Source organism: Nannobrachium achirus (assembly GCF_963921795.1).
Source record: "Nannobrachium achirus genome assembly, chromosome: 3".
NCBI classification, from domain to species: domain Eukaryota; kingdom Metazoa; phylum Chordata; class Actinopteri; order Myctophiformes; family Myctophidae; genus Nannobrachium; species Nannobrachium achirus.
In genome coordinates, this window is record NC_137812.1 from 13,118,564 (window position 1) to 13,132,239 (window position 13,676).

Sequence of the window (13,676 nt, forward strand, 5' to 3'; positions counted from 1 at the left end):
TTCTGTTCAGACTGAAAGGGGGCTGATCTGATGTGGGGGCCTCAGCCTCGGCCTCATCCGTCCAGCTGGCCCGGCGCCAAACCCAGGGACCCCGGGACCTGGGGCCCAGACATCTGTGCAACATTTCAGGGTTTATAAAAGCTGGGCCTTATTCATGTTTTAACCAATGTGTATAGAGTACTGGTATGTTTATACAATATAAGATAACCAAGATTGACGTAACTTGACTTATAAGGACTTTATGCATTGTCGGATACTTGATGTGTCCTTATATTATCATCACTTTACCCAAATACAGCTCATGTGGAGTCTGGAGGTTTTTTGATGTCTGGATAACTTTAAAAAAAAAAAAAAAAAAGTATAAGTATACCCTTTTTCACTGATGAAAAAAAATAAAACTAAGATATGATGTGACTAAAACTAGACAAACATTTTTAGGGAGGGAATAACGAAGAGATGCAGTAGAACTAAAAGACAAGTCGTTTTTTGTTTGGTTTCGCTCTGAAAATAGCAGATCTACAAGCTCAGAGCTCAGAGCTTATAGATGTGCTATTTTCAGCATCCAACCGAGTGTAAAATCTGCCATTACGATGCCATCAAGGCCCGCCAAAACAAATGTTTGGCGCCAAAATCAACTGTAGATTTAGTTGACAAACACCTTTATGATATTTAGTCAACTAAAACTAGACTAAAACTAAAACATTCCAGATGACTAAAATGTGAAATAAACAAAATTTCATTTGATTTAAAATAAATCAATATTTGCTGTCAAAATTACCCCTGATGGGGACCCCATAGCATACCACCCATGACCACCCACACTTTAAGAAGCATGCTGTCATGGATCCACATGGGAGCTATGTAGAGGTATTAGAGCGTGTCATGTTTGCTCTTATCGTAGCATGGAGTACAGGAAGCATGTAAGATGTAGATATGTTCACGAGATTACGCAACGCGATGTCGCTGAGATGTGACGAGAGCTGGCAAGACTAATTGCCTGTACAGGTTTCATGATGGTGAGATGTATTTTTAATCCTCTGCGTGTGCGTGCGTGCATACGCGCGTGTACTTTTATTACTATACCGGTACTTGTGAGGGACACATGGATGCACATGCACAAGTATAGTATAATTGTCGGGTGGAAACCTTGTATGTCCAAAACTGTTCCTTTTTTATGATAATTTCAAAGTAGTAATGAAAATAGATGATTTGTAGATCTGCTATTTGTGTGCTTGTAGATCTGCTATTTTCACTACTTTTGTGCAACACTTTTGTATGATGAAGTAGGGCTTTAAATTTACCAAAAAACAAACACATTTGAAACTTGGAGATACAAGGTGTCTGCCCGACAGTGACAATTTGAGAACTAATCGTTGCGAGGACAATTTGTCCCGATCGTAACAAACGCTGAGGAACACCGATTGGGTGGAAACCCGTCCGGCGCTTTTCTGGGCGAGGCGAATACATCGAAGGATGGACATTAATTTATTGAGTGCGTACACAAACTTTACAAGGCAATGGTAGCCAATCAGGGGGGAATATGGGAAATGGGACAGATGCATTTTGATGACATGACTGTAGAGATACTGTGTACCGCTTTACGTGATTTTAGGGGAAAATCTGTACGAGCAGTATCCAAAAATTTGTCTAGCAAGAATCGGCCTCATGGTGGCGCTAGAAGAGGGCATTGTTGAGGACGTTGTTGTTTGGCAGCCAAGGAGTGTGTGTGTGTGTGCAAAGTTTGGCATGGATCAGGGCAACGGTGGCAGAGATATGAGTAGGGGAAAAGTGTGACGTGACAAACAGACAAACTGACTGACAGACTGACAGAAAGACTGACTGACAGCCGGCGGAGGTAACTGCGACCTGACGGCTGACAGTCGCAATGAACTGGTGGGTGTGGCCACATAAAAACCAAATTTTAACACTTTCTGTACTCTTTTTTTGGATTAAATCTTCCTAATAATATAATTCCTAATAATCATAATCATAATACCTGATCATCATGTTTTTTTTAGGGGGTAATGGCACCCCATGTATAAGCAGCACGCCTCGAGACATCTCTTCATTTGAGTGGCATTCTGTTTTTCTCTGGATTATAAATATAAAAACATGGCATTTATAATATTGCTTTTCTAAAATGTGGATGTTCTCATGAGCATCGTTATAGAGCGTGCGTGCGTGCTTGCGTGTGTGCATGCATGTGTGTTTAGATATTCCAATGGGCTAGCCTGAAAGATTTGAGTAATTCCATGGTAATGTGTGTGTGTGTGTGTGTGTGTGTGTGTGTGTGTGTGTGTGTGTGTGTGTGTGTGTGTGTGTGTGTGTGTGTGTGTGTGTCAGCATTAAGGGAACAACAGCGCAAAACGCTCTGTCTTAGTTTAACATGCTACATGTGTACACGCATGGAAACACAAACACTGGGGATTTCACTGTGTATGTCAGCGTTCCCTCTGTTCAAATGTCACACCTGCAAGTGTGCAAACACGTGTTTTTGTACGCACATCATGCGCGCGTGTGTGTGTGTGTGTGTGTGTGTGTGTGTGTGTGTGTGTGCAGAAGCGTGTGTGTGTGTGTGTGTGTGTGTGTGTGTGTGTGTGTTCTTGCCTAGTTGCATCAAATGTCAGCGCTGGCTGTTTAAATGGCACTGACATCACTTAACACTGACTGAACCCCCGCACGTTTGCTTACAATTCTACACCGCTGTCGTCATGTGTGGCTGGCTGGCTGGCGGGGACAGATGTACACACATGCTTTTTTCCTGCATGTCTATCGTCACTGTCGTCGCAGAAAGCTTGTATCTCCAAGTTTCAAATGTGTATGTTTTTTTTTTTCTTCGTAAAGTAAAGCCCTGCTCCATCGTACAAGACTGCTTGCACAGAACTAGTGAAAATAGCAGATCTACAAGCACACAACGCCCCATCTTAAATCATTTTAAAAATGATAAATACAAAACGAACGGTTTTGGACATACAAGGTTTCCACCTGACAACGACGCTATGCTAAACCAGGGGTCCAGTTGTCCAGATTTAAAATGAAGCAAACACGGAACTGAAAAGTTCCTATGATTGGCCGCTAGTTGCTCTGTTCTGGTACCAGAAGCAACATGTTCTTCATGGGATTCCATTCATTTCCCCCGAACTTTTACATTTGATTTTCTTACCTTAACTCATTCTGAGCCCCAGACATTAACGGATTATAATGTCCAGAGTGCCTCCTTCAGGTCCCATTCACTCCCGTTGTCTTATTTTGAAGGCCAGAAGTCCATAGCGTAAACACTTCCGGTCTGACGTCATCGCGTCCTGCGCCGGAATCGATCATTGTTTACGTGGTGTCATGGCGGCTCGGATCGATCCTTTTTAACATGTGCTTTATAAGCGAGCATCTGCCTCCATCTTCGCTTCTAAAGTGTAGTTTTGAGATAATGGACATTAAAGATGAGATCGGCCGTCCACCTCAATGTTATGGGATGACTATTTTGTGCTCGTGGAGCCGTGATGATGACAAATCAGCGACGGATTTCGGCTCCGGACCTCCGGCCATTCTTCTCGGTAATGTACCCGCCGTTACAGTAATATATTACTTTTCGCGAGATATCTCGGGAATGGCACTACAGATACTCGAGTACATTTCGCGAGATATCTTGGGAATGGCACTAAATCGGTTAATAAACATTGTCATAAATACTTTATGGTTCCTGTTGCTAGTTTAAAGCCTTGTTTCAATCACCATGATATTTTGTGAAAATATGGTCCAATTTATGTTTTATTTGATGTTAAAGCAGGGTATGCTGTAGGAAGGGCTTGTGATCATATAGGCTTGTGATGGTTCTTCTTCGTGTGCTTTATTTTCGGCAAGCTCAACAACACCACATTCTCCCAAGTATCCCTGCGGTTGCACGTGACCGTTGGCAGCCAATAGCATTCGAGATGGTACCATTTCTACCAATGAACGTAGATTTCTACAATGATGGCGGCACCCAAGCGTCATTTCGCAGCATAGAAACCAATGGCTTCCCACCGTCCATATTTTTACAGTCTATGTGCTAAACCCACCCCTAACCTCTAACCCAAACCACAAATCCAACTAGTAAACCTATACTGTAGGCCCTACAACGCCTAACCTGAATCTGTTCCTATAGTTGTATCCTTAATAATAAGCTCTAAATACCTGAACAATGCAAGCATTTCTGTTGTGGGAATCCAGAAAATATAGTGCTCACAATGGTTGATTCCTCAAGTTCCACTCCACTATAATACTTGTGGGGATATCTAGTCCTAATTATAGCAATACCTATACACGCACGCACCGTGACACACGCACACACGCACGATTGCACAGTGGAGCTCATTCCTTTTCTATCATTTCTCTCCCTTCCCTCCCTCTATCTGTCCACCCACTTAACACATATCAGAGCAGTGTGTGCGAGTGTGCGTGCGTGTGTTAAGCTTAGGTCTACTCGGTTCAAAGTGAGTCGTTCTCAGCTGCAGCTCAGGTCTCCATCAAAATCAATACCGAGAACTGGTATGTCGAATCCTCCGGGATAAACGCACTGTGTGTGTGTGTGTGTGTGTGTGTGTGTGTGTGTGTGTGTGTGTGTGTGTGTGTGTGTGTGTGTGTGTGTGTGTGTGTGTGTGTGTGTGTGTGTGTCCAGGGACAGGGTATTGAGTCCATGGGGCTGGGAGTGGAGAGCATGGGCTTATGCTGGATGTCATAATGGATTCCTGTTCACCCCGCTCTCTCTCTCTCTCTCTCTCTCTCTCTCTCTCTCTCTCTTCTCTCTCTCTCTCTCTCTCTCTCTCTCTCTCTCTCTCTCTCTCTCTCTCTCTCTCTCTCTCTCTCAGCCCAACCCAACTCTGTTTCCTCTCCATCATCATCTAAGTTATTCTCTTTCCCCTCGTTCGCCCCCGAGAGTCTCATCCTCCCTCTTATCTACCCCTCTCTCTCCTTCCAAGCTCTCATCCCCTCTTCCCCCCTCTTCCTTGGCTCTCTCTCTCCTTTTCATCCACTTCTTTACATCTCCCTCCCTCTCTCTCTCTCTCTCTCTCTCTCTCTCTCTCTCTCTCTCTCTCTCTCTCTCTCTGCGTCCCCATCTTACCTGACCTGTGTTGACCCACAGCGCCTCTGCCTTACATAAACAACTGAAGTGGGGAACAAAATGTCACGTCGGTGGAATGCAGTTCTCCGTATACTTGTAAAAAAAAGGGTCCTGTTTGATGTCTTTATCCCTATCTCCTAATCGATTCTCCTGACTTCAAAGGCTGGGTGGGGGTGTCTGGAATGCGATGGGTCCGTGTCTCCAGACGACTGTTTATATGGAGGGGCTGGTTGAGAGTGTGACTGCAAACGGAAGGGCAGGGATATTAAAGAGGTGGTGCCATAGTTTTGTACTTTTTCAGTTTGTCATGTGTCTAGGAGGTTGAAAGTACTTCATTAGACCCCCTGGTGTGTGTTTTTTTTGAGAAATGATGTATTCTCTTAGTATTTGTTTGTTTTCTCTTGGAGGCTGCCACCTTGTGGTCAAAAGTGCCAGTTAAAAAACACAGATACTAGGTATGTCACAGTATCAACTCCTCCCCTATTTACCATTCACCCAACACTGTGGGGTGTGGCTATATCAGCTGGATCACCACCCACCATGACATCCATGCATACTTAATGAACTGGGGGTGTGGCCACATAAAAACCCAATTTTAACTCTTTCTGTATACTTTTTTGGAAAAAAATCTTCCTCCTAGTATAATCATAATACCTGATAATCATGTTTTAGAGGGGGGGGGGGGGGGGGAATCATGGCACCACCTCTTTAAGCTCTACAAGCTCATAGCGCGGCACCGCGCTCTGACCTTGTAGAGCTGCTATGACTGTGCTGTCAAACAATGAAACTATATGGAATCTATGAAGAGGTTGTGGGGGTCCCTGCTTCATCTCTCTCTCAATTAAGGGGTCCTTGGCCTGAAAACATTGAAGACCCCAGCTCTACGAGGCCCCAGGGCCACAGTGACAGCTGTCCTGGCTTATAACCCATAAGCCCTTCCTCCCTCCCGGCCAAAACGATGGCCATCACGCCGTTCTCCTCCGAAGGTTCCTAATGCCTTTTTCTAGTGCCGCCGCCACCGCGACCCAAACGACAGATTTGGTTTCAACGCGGTTTTCCGAGGGTCCATTAAAACGCTGTTTCTCAATGTTTCCCCCCACAATGTTCCAAATGGACCCTTTACGGGTCTGTGTACCTCTTGAGAGGCGTACAAATGGAACCAAACGGACCGTTACGGATCCACACTCTGAGTTAAATCAGCACTGAGGTGTTGTACAGTGTAGTTTGAGGTACAAGATATTAAAAAATATAACGTGCCAAATGGAGTTACACGGCAATTTAACATTAACATGTACAAATCAGTATTATTGTAAGTCGCTCTTTATCGTGTGACGCGTCGCTGATTGCCCGCAACTGGGGCGCTAGTAGCATAACACACTTACTCACTCACTCACTGACGGACATGAGCTGCAGGTTTTCATAGAGCAAGGTAAACACATGTAGTCCATCCAATGCAGAGAGACAGCAATACAGTGCCTCAGAAAACTAGGTTCACAGGTAAACCAAGAACATAGCATAGGTCTTAATGGCCCATTCCCACTGGGCCAGATAACAGATAAAAACATATTTTTCTCCAGCTATTTTTGAGCCGTGCAAACCGCTCCTATAAGTGGCTGTGCGTGTGCAGTCTGTAGCCTTTTTCCTCAGCGTTTTGCCATAGTAAAATGTGTGTGCATAGCATCATGTTTGTCTAGTGATGTCATATGTCGTATGTCTGTAGACTTTTTTCCTCAGCGTTTTGCCATAGCAAAACATGTGTGTGTAGCATAGCCTGTACATCCTAGACTTAAATCCTAGTCTGAAGATGTTATGCAAGCACGACCACCGCTCACTTCACATTGGGTGTGATTTTTCCATTCAACGTGGATGGTAGATACAGATAAACTAGACCAGGTCAACCTGGTTGTGCCAGACCCCGGTTCTGCCAACCCTCTGGGCCTATAAATTTAATGGTACATTTATAGGCTGTCTGTCCCTTTATAGGCCTCCCTCATGTCATCATCATTTGTGACATCATTGTGACCAAATATGGAGAAAAGAGGGAGGGACAGACCGACAGACAAAGCCTTTTGCTTTGTCTGTCACGGCCGCTACCTCACCGTGGCGTCCATGTCCATGCGCGAGGTGCAGAACAAGAACGCCAGCTACTTCATCAAGTGGATCCCCAACAACAGCAAGATGTCCGTGTGCGACATCCCGCCGCGCAGCCTCAAGATGGCCTCCACCTTCATCGGCAACAGCACGTCCATCCAGGAGCTGTTCAAGCACATCTCGGAGCAGTTCACCGCCATGTTCCACCGCAAGGCCTACCTGCACTGGTACACGGGTGAGGGCATGGACGAGATGGAGTTCACGGAGGCCGAGAGTAACATGAACGACTTGATGTCAGACTCGGACCATCCTTCCAGTGAAGTTTTAAGACAGAAATGGTCACCTCTTTCGGTAGCAAAAGCAAATGTAAAGTCATTAGCACAAATGAAAAACGGACCAACAACACAGAATATAGAGATCTATTCTTGTATTGCAGAGGTGATAATGATTAAACAAGACACGTACATTTATAAATGTTGTCCTTCTCACAAATGTAATATGAACATTTCTCCATTAGTTAATGGTAATTATTTTTGTACTGAATGTAATAAGGAGTATTATGAATTTAGAAACAAACTTTTACTTTCAGTTTTAATAAAGCAATCTGACACATGTTTATGGGTCACTTGCTTTGAGGACACAGCTCAAATTCTATTAGGTTGTACTACTGATTGCATAATAGATTGTACTGAGACGGAACCAGATATAATTGACTATATATTTCAAGGAGCATGTCAGACCTATATATTTAGTAATTTGGTCAAGAAAACCACATATAACAATACAGAACATTTCAGTACCACGGTCTTACATATCCAAGAACATGAACATGACGTGTGACAATCTATAATATTAACACCCAATGATTAGATAAGCTACACTTACAATTTATTTATTATGAACTCATAAAAAAGAAAGTAGGTTTTATATTTATTTTTTATTTTATTTATTTACAGATTTTCATTTTAATATTTATTTTATTATTTATTTTATTTATTTACATTTCTTTATTTAAAATCTTTAAATATGTTTGAAGTTAAAGAGATTGTTTGACCTGGCAGGTTATATGGTCGACCAGAACTCTGGCCTGACGTCACACACAATGCAAACCTTTGCCTGACAACCTTTGCCACAAAGCCTTTTGTAGGCCGACCCAGAGGGTCTGAGGGTCTGTCTGTCATCATCGTTTGTGACATTCTGCCTTTTGTAGGCATGTCATCATCATGTCATCATCATGACCATCTATGGAGAAAAACAGGACAGACAGACAAAGCCTTATGTAGGCCGACCCTCTGGGTCTGGCGGTCAACCTGGTTGTGCCAGACCCCGGTTCTGCCAACCCCCTGTCTGTCATCATCATTTATGACATCATGCCTTTTGTAGGCATGTCATCATCATGTCATCATCATATATACCCTTTATATAGAAAACCCGGACCGACATTTGCTTATGTAGGCCTACCCATTTCATGGGTCTGGCAAAAATATATATCTGCCACAGATAAAAAAACTAGACCAGGTCAACCTGGTTGTGCCAGACCCCGGTTCTGCCAACCCCCTGTCTGTCATCATCATTTATGACATCATGCCTTTTGTAGGCATGTCATCATCATGTCATCATCATATATACCCTTTATATAGAAAACCCGGACAGACCGACATTTGCTTATGTAGGCCTACCCATTTCATGGGTCTGGCAAATATATATCTGTGGCAGATATTTTTTTATCTGTATCTACGATCCACTTTGAATGGAAAAAATATCTGGAGAAAGAGATTTTTGATCTGTTATCTGGTGGGAATGGGCCTTAAACCAGTGGTTTAGGCCGACAAAGTGATGGGCTGGTAGATTGTATGTGTATTGTATGTGCTTTTTTTTAATTATTATTATTATTTTTTTAGGGAAAATCAAAAAAAAAGTTTTCTCTTTTTATACAATTCTTCCCTTATGATGATCCCTGTCACAATCTTCAGAAGGTGGTCCGCCATCAAATACATATCAATTTGGGGGTCCTTGACACAACAAAAAAGTTCGAGAGCCACTAAACAATATAGGCTACTATCAAAACAACTATTTGTAAACTACAGTACAGGGTACCAGGTAATCAATGAACCTCTAGCATCTGTTTAACAATTATGTATACATCCTTGAACCGCATTAAAACACATGGCTACACACTGCGATGCGGACAGCCTGCACAAAACCCGGCGGTCGTCACGTTAAGCCCCGTGGCTCTAAACACCATCGATCAGTTAAGGCAGTGCCGTGATTGACAGCAGCAGCGCGTCGTTAATGGGCGCCACGTGGACTGTGCCCCGCGCCCCGCGCTATAGCTGGCCTGCACTGCGTGTAGATGGTTCACAATAGAAGTCCGTCCCGATGCGTTTGTGTCCATTTGGTGAAGTTAAATGGAATAAATAAGGAAAGAATATCAATCAGCTGATCGAGGCTTCCTGTAACAGAGCAGAGTAGGCTATAGTTTCCAAGAAGCGCACGCCGCAAATGGCCCGGAGGATTGTGTGCTTAAGAACGTGGGTGGGGATGGAGAGAGATGGGTGCTTTGCTTTAGCACACACAGGAAGCATTGTAATAGGGTTAGCCAGTAGCAACACTACTTAGCCGTGCATCAGATGTCCTTCATTTAGAAACCCAGGGAAAGTTGCTGAGCACAGATGCTCGTTTTCAGCAGCACCCTGCATGCCCGTGCACGCACGCACGCACGCACGCACGCACGCACGCAGGCACGCACGCACGCACGCACGCACGCACGCACGCACGCACGCACGCACACACACATACTGCCTTGAGATGACTTGTGACATCCGACATCCGATAAATTGCATGCGAGGCTGTATACTCACTTTCGGCAACCACCCTTTCCAGGGCTCGTACAGCTCCAATCAAAAATCAGGTGTCATTAGCAACTATCAGATTTGACAAAAATCTGTTTAAATGATGGAAAATCCACATTTTTAAAACCCTTTCCAGGGCTCGTACAGCTCCAAAAAAAATCAGGTGTCATTATTAACTATCAGATTTGACGAAAATCTGTTTAAATGATGGAAAATCCACATTTTTAAAAGTAGCATGGTCCAGCCTCCAAGGGGAGTCCACGAGCACAAACCCACACACACACACACACACAAATCTAAGAAAATGTCACTTATGACATCCGACCCTAAAAATCACACCAGAGCACCATGGGAGTAAAATACCTTGATTTAAACAAAGAAAACTTGTGGCATCCAAATTTTGGGTGTCACAAGTCAAACGGATGTCACAAGTTGAGTGGGCTAACGCACATTGGGTGTCACAAGTTATGGCAGGGCAGAGCACACACACACACACACACACACACACACACACACACACACACACACACACACACACACACACACACACACACACACACACACACACACACAGAGAGAGAGACAGACAGACAGACACGCACACATTAAAACCTGGTAGCTGCCCCAGTTCAACCACACGTTCTAATAGGCTACTGTTTGTTGGCCACTGAGCAGCTCCACTGGAGCAGTTGGGGGTTCAATGTCCTTGAAACCTTTTATCGGTGTAACTAGTGTGGTTGTAACACACTATAGTTCAGGGGAAACCCTCCCATAAACCTTTCCGCTGCCATTGGACATTGATGGAACGTGACGTCACTATAGTTCCTGGGGAAACTTTATTCCAGGTAAACTTTTTCCGCTGCCATTGGACATTGATGGAAAGTGATGTCACTGACTCTGATTGTAGTTGAGATGCATTTGCAATTCAATGGGGGAAAAGTGCAATTGGAATTCAATGGGGGAAAAGTGCAAATGGAATTCAATGGGGGAAAAGTGCAAATGGAATTCAATGGGGGAAAAGTGCAAATGGAATTAATTCAATGGGGGAAAAGTGCAAATGGAATTCAATGGGGGAAAAGTGCAAATGGAATTCAATGGGGGAAAAGTGCAAATGGAATTCAATGGGGGAGCTGAATGCAATGGAGTGGTGCTAGCTGGAGGATTGCTCTGGTTTCACATGACAGTTAGCTTGCTGCAGAATATAGTCATGGCAATCACACTTGGTTGCAGGGGTGTCACAAGAGGGGGAAAGTGGGACTGAGTTACTAGGGCCCAAGGAGGAGGGGCCTTAGTAACTTTAGCTATTGAAAAATAGCAGATATACAAGCTCACAGCGCAGCACCAAGTGCTGCGAGCTTGTAGATCTGCTATTTTTGAAAAGTCGTGAAAATGTGTGCAAATCTTTGAATATAGCCTATATATTTTTAAGCAAACATTTGTAACTCAAAATTTGCTTCTGGAGGGTCCCTGGAACTAAATATTTTGAGATTGGGGTCCGTGGCTAAATACATATCATCTTGGGGGTCCTTGACATGAAAAAGTTTGAGCACCACTGACATGGAAACATATAGGTTTCTTGCACACATTTTCACAATTTAAAAAAAATAGCAGATATACAAGCTCACAGCGCGGCACCGAGTGCCGCGCTGTGAGCTTGTATATCTGCTATTTTTCAATAGTTAACATTCATGGAGGGCCCGCAGTGAATCCTTGTACCCAGGGCCCAGAATTTGGTGTGACGCCCCTGCTTGGTTTCCATTGTCCTACAGATAAATAGCATTTAGCACTATAGTTCTGGGGAAACCTTATTCTGGATAAACCTTTCCACTACCATTGGAAATTGATGGAAAGTGATGTCACTGACCCTATTCACGCCCCGCCCACTCAGCAAATTTCTCAGCAACTTCCTGGTGCCGACGTCAGCTTTGAAGGGTAAACCCTGCTAAAAGCCCATAGAGTTGACACAGAAATCGCTGGACTTAAAGCCTTTTTTACCTTTTAGCCTTTTTTTGTGCCTTTTACTATCTTGTGTTCTTGATCCGTATTTTATACTTTACTATTCGGAAATTGCATTAAACTTGCGATTTCTGTGTTAACCCTATGGGCTTAATAGTAGGGTTTCCCCTTCAAAGCATGATGTCAGCACCAGGAAGTTGCTGAGTGGGCGGGGCGTGAATAGGGACAGTGAGGATTGGTCGAGCTTCACATGATGTCCCAGGATATCTAGGCAATAAATAGGCAACCGCAACCACACTTGCAATTTCCAATTGCATCTTTCTAGTTGTGGGCTTGCCTGAAAGGCGAGAACACTATGTTATCTTCATTATGTATATACCGAGTTCCGTCGCAGACAGTACAAAGGCAGGGCCCTTAGCCAATGAGGTGCAATTGAGTTGCGGAAAAAAAAACCATCTGGGAGTGGTGGTAGCTGGAGTATTGGTTGGGCTTCACATGACAGTTAGCACGCTGCAGAATATAGCCACGAGCAAGCCCACACTGTTTCGTAGGAACAAAATGTGGAAAGAAAGAAAAGAAACCATGTGGAATATAATTCTGAAATATCCGTTGGTTGTCATGGCTACCAGTTCCCACCTGATGTTGTGTGGGAGTCCCGACCGCTCCAGACCGTACTGAATAACTGCCAGCTTGCATAACATCTTCAGACTAGGACTCAAGTCTAAGATGTACAGGTCATCATTGGCCGTTCCGCCAGATTTATGTCCAAAAAAGATGATGTGATCTCCCACGACCATGCAACAGCACACCATGCAATCCCACATTATGCAATTATAAGTAGGCCTATTTAAACATGGAATATTCCCTTTGGACTCAACCTTCTTCCAGGTGAAGGTCGCTGGACTGAGTTTCCACAGATCATTTAAGTTAATATCATTGTTCCTGCCACCAAATATGTACAGCTCTCCATTGTAGGTAAAGGCTGAATGACCGGTGCGTCCATCTGGGCAAAGCTGTGCAGTAGGTGTGTTCAGCCAGCAGTTGGTCTCTGTGTCAAACACACTGATGGTGTTGTAGTGGCCCCCGTACCCCCAGCCCCCAAATACATACATCTTTGTCCCGACGATGGTAGCAGAGTGCAGGTATGAAGCAGGTGGAGGAGTTCCTCTGGTGTTAAGTAAAGACCAGACCATTATGGTGGTTTCCAACTTGTAGATGTCGTTAGTGTATTTACTCAGAGCGGTGTATCCTCCATAGATAAACATGACATTCCCACAGACACATGCTGAATGGCCCTTCCTCCCCTCTGGCGCATTCCCAGAAACCCTGGGAGTGAGCATTTTATGGGCATCGACATCAAATGCATAAAGCACCTTGCTGTACTCCCATGTGTCAGTAACTCCCCCCCAGATGTAGATGAAAGGGTCGATCAGCACAGCTGTGCGTCTGTAGCGCATGGGGCGAACCTCAAGGGGATGTTTTCCTCTTCCAGGTGTCTCTGGGGGCAACCTGGTCCAGCATAAAGACACTGTGTTGAAGACATGCACCTCAGTCCGACGCTTGGACTCGATAAAGTCCCCTCTGAAGCAGTACACTTTGTGGTTCACTGCTACAGCCGCGTCAAACGGTACAGGCCCTTTTAGGCGTACGGTCCAACGAAACATTTCACGCAGCAGTTT